Consider the following 3,482-nt stretch of genomic DNA (forward strand, 5'->3'; position numbering starts at 1 on the left):
ATAGAATTATTTTTTCTAATGGTGTTTGTAAGTAGGATCACAAGTCTGCATCTTGTACAGCAATTAACCACTGAGAAGAATGTATGCAGTGTATTATTTGTTGAAACTGTACTTTTGATTTGATTTGAAACTGTCTCATTGCTATATGTTTATCAATAAAACTTTGAAAAGAAAAAAAAAGAAACAATAATAATTCAAAATTTACAGATCAGGGTTAGCTCTATTACTCAACTCTTTTAAAAAGTTTATGAATCTCCAGTCAAAACAAACAGGGTATGTCAGGTACACCTCACTGGATGTGTGATTGATACACTCCCAAGTGGACCACAGGATGCACACCACCTGGAATGTCCTCAGAAGGCTCTGTCATCAACAGGTATCAGAGTAAAACCCCAGAGTACTTTCTCTCCAACAAACAGGTACAGACAGGGACAGAAGGGACTATTCAAACTTTGTTTTCTTTCTTTATGATTTGTGGTCTCCACCTCCTCCCTGGCCTCTGAAGAAGCCACCTCACTCTCCAAATCCTCCCTGGCCTCTGCCTTTGAATCCACCTTGGTCACCTCTGCTGCCACCTCGGCCCCTGAAGCCTCCTTAGTCACCTCCATGGTCCCTAAAGCCCCCGTTGCTCTTAGGTTTGGCCCAGTCCAAGGTGACTTTGTTTCCATCAATTTCACTGTCTTCCATGGCCTCTTGGGCAGCCTTGGCATCTTCCTCAGTGTTGAAGTCCAGAAAATCAAACCCTGTGGAGAAGCCAGTTTCCCAGTTGGTGACAATCCTTGCTCCAATTGAGCCAGCAAATGATTCCTTTAAGGTCTCTTCAGTGCTTTCCTCAGACAGACCCTCGATGAAAATGGTTTTAGCTGGCTTCTTGCATTAAGTAACCCCTGGGTCCTTGCAGCTCCAGTCTGATTGTACTGCCCTCAATTTCCCTTTTATTGCAAGAGGTCAGAGCTTCTCTCACATCTTCAAATAAAGCAAATTCCTTTAGATTTGCCATTTTAGATCTGGGGTACTCTGATTAAAATTGCCTTCTCAAATACTTCCTGAAGAATTTCTTCTGGAGTTTTGGATTCATCACTCCAGGTGCTATTCTTTCCACCTCTGTAGTCTTGAGTTTAACCTTTCTGCCTAGTGTAGTAGAGGGAAACAGATTGCCCATCTATCTCTGTTCCCCTGATTTTCTTCAAAGTTTTTTCTACATCAGTTTCTGTTTTAAACTCAATATAAACAATCCCTTTGCTCTTCCCACCCTTGCTGACCTCTATGGCATCTTCAGACACTTCTTTTAATTCATCCTGAGTGACTTTGTAAGAGAGATTTTCTTTTTTGGCAGGGGAGAAGAGTCTACAGGGTGTTCAGGTCTCACTACTAGATCAGACTCTTAATGATTCTCCTGTTTACAGCCTCCCAAGTGCTGGGATTACAGGCATGCACCACCGTGGCCAGTCTCAATTGCTGCCTCAGCATGCTCCAGGGGTGGGGCCAACATAGCAGGCCCAGGGATCGAACCCCCAGCCCTTTCACCTGTCTGCAGGCAGTTTAATCCACTGAGCTATTTGGCCAGCCCTTGTAAGGGCGATTTTTTTGCCAAAAGTGTTCTTGCATGTTGATCTTTCATGCTGCCTTTTCCTTTGGACTTCTCTAATTTGGACTTCACTGCAAAGATTTTTAACCCAGTGAGTTCCAAGACCTTTTCAAGGTCTTCAGCAGATTCAGAGTCTACATATCCAAACTTCCAGTTTGTGCCAATTCTGACATCCACAGTATTGAGATCATTTTTAGCAAAGCTTCCCTAATACCAGTTTTTAGTTCAGGAACAGAATTGTTAGAATTCAGATTCTAACAAAGGTGACCAAAATTCTAACAAAGATTCAACAAAGAGAATGGAAGCTGTACTATGTTCCTTGCCTTCTGTTCTTGTTTTCTTGGCTTCAGGAGCTGCCTTTTATTTTGCCATTTCCTTCTTAAGTTTGCCAGGTGCTTCTTTGACAAGCTCTTCCTCCTCTTCCTTGTCCTCCTCATCATCATCATCATCTTCATCATCATCATCTTCATCCTCATCCTTGTCCCCCTCCTCCTCAGCCACACTCTTAGCTTTGACAGGCACAGCTTTTGCAGGTGCTTTCTTCCCGTTGGCTGGTGTTGTTTCCATGGTTTCTTCCTCAGAGTCCTCCTCCCCCTCGTTATCCTCATCCTTATCCTCCTCATCTTCATCCTCTGAGGCCATGGCTGCAGAAACTGCTTTCATTACTTTTGGATCAAATTCTTCATCTTCATCCTCATCCTCCTCATCCTCGCCCTTCTCCTTGCTGTCATCTTCCTCATCCTCATCGCTGTCTTCTTTGTTCATATTTTTGCCATTCTTTCCCCTTGGCTGTGGCAACAGTGCACTTCTTACCCAGGGCTGTGACAACAGCTTTCCTTGTTGTGGCTCCCTTGCCAGATGCTGCAACTGCTTTGGTGGGAGTCACTGAATTCTTGGTTGGCGTGGTCACCACCTTTTTCCCTGGGATGACAGCTGGTTCTTGGCAGGTTTGGCAACTGCCACCTTTTTCGATGGAGAAGCCATTACATTTTTTTTTGCTGGAGTCATAGCAGCCTTCTTACTTTTCTTTTTCTGAAGGATGACAATCTCTTCTCCACTGCTGTCATCTTCATCATCTGACATTTCCTCATCATCACTTTCTCCAACCTCCTTTAGGGGAGGTGCCATTTTCTTCAGGTCACCTTGATTTTTACCAGCCATTGAGAGCTTTACCATAATGGTGGTTTATAGTGGCAGAGTATGTGATGGGCGAGTGGTGCAGATAAGCCTACACGAAACCTAAGCGCTGTAGATGGTGGCCTCAGGTTTTGAAAATGGGAGCCTACCCCTTAGCTCAATTCTTTACGTGGCTGCTTCAACAAAGCAGTCAGGCTCAGGCTGCTGTGATTCGATCTCCAGAACTCAAGCCAGCTAAACCTGCCCTGAGGGCATTGAGAGCCAGTCAGAAAAAATAAAATAAAATATGGATTTCATAAGTAAATGTTTGCTATGATGCATCACAAAACACAGTAACGTCAAACACATGCACTGGTAACTGAATAATCAAGGCCACAACCTAAAATGTACACAGACACAAATTTGGTTTGGCAGTTACATTTTAAGTGATTTTTTCAAATAGCAAGCATAAGTAGTGATGTCTTTCCATTTTTATATGATTGCATTTTTAGGAAATTTATCGTCCATAAAAATTGTGCCAAAAATTACTGTTTATGTGGCCAACACTGGATTCTAGGCAGGGATACCTACATACAGTTTTTACACCTTGGACCCAAGACAGTAAGTTCTTCGGACCTGCCACAGGCTCCATGGAACTTAGCATCCCTGGGCATTGCCAGGTGAAGACAGGAATAGTCCAGTTTTGTGAAAAGATTTCTCCTAAGATTTCTAAAAAGCCAGTGGGTGTAGAACTCCTATCATCCTTGAAGTTCTTCAG

The 3,482-nt window shown here is 43.3% G+C and overlaps 1 pseudogene; it reads right to left on the reverse strand.

Moving 5' to 3' along the window:
* Positions 1–441: 441 nt before the first annotated feature.
* On the reverse strand, positions 442–2,764 carry LOC101572459 (annotated as a pseudogene).
* Between the last annotated feature and the right edge of the window lie 718 nt (positions 2,765–3,482).

The sequence above is a fragment of the Octodon degus genome, unplaced genomic scaffold (genome assembly GCF_000260255.1).
Source record: "Octodon degus isolate 3935 unplaced genomic scaffold, OctDeg1.0 scaffold00122, whole genome shotgun sequence".
Classification (NCBI taxonomy): domain Eukaryota; kingdom Metazoa; phylum Chordata; class Mammalia; order Rodentia; family Octodontidae; genus Octodon; species Octodon degus.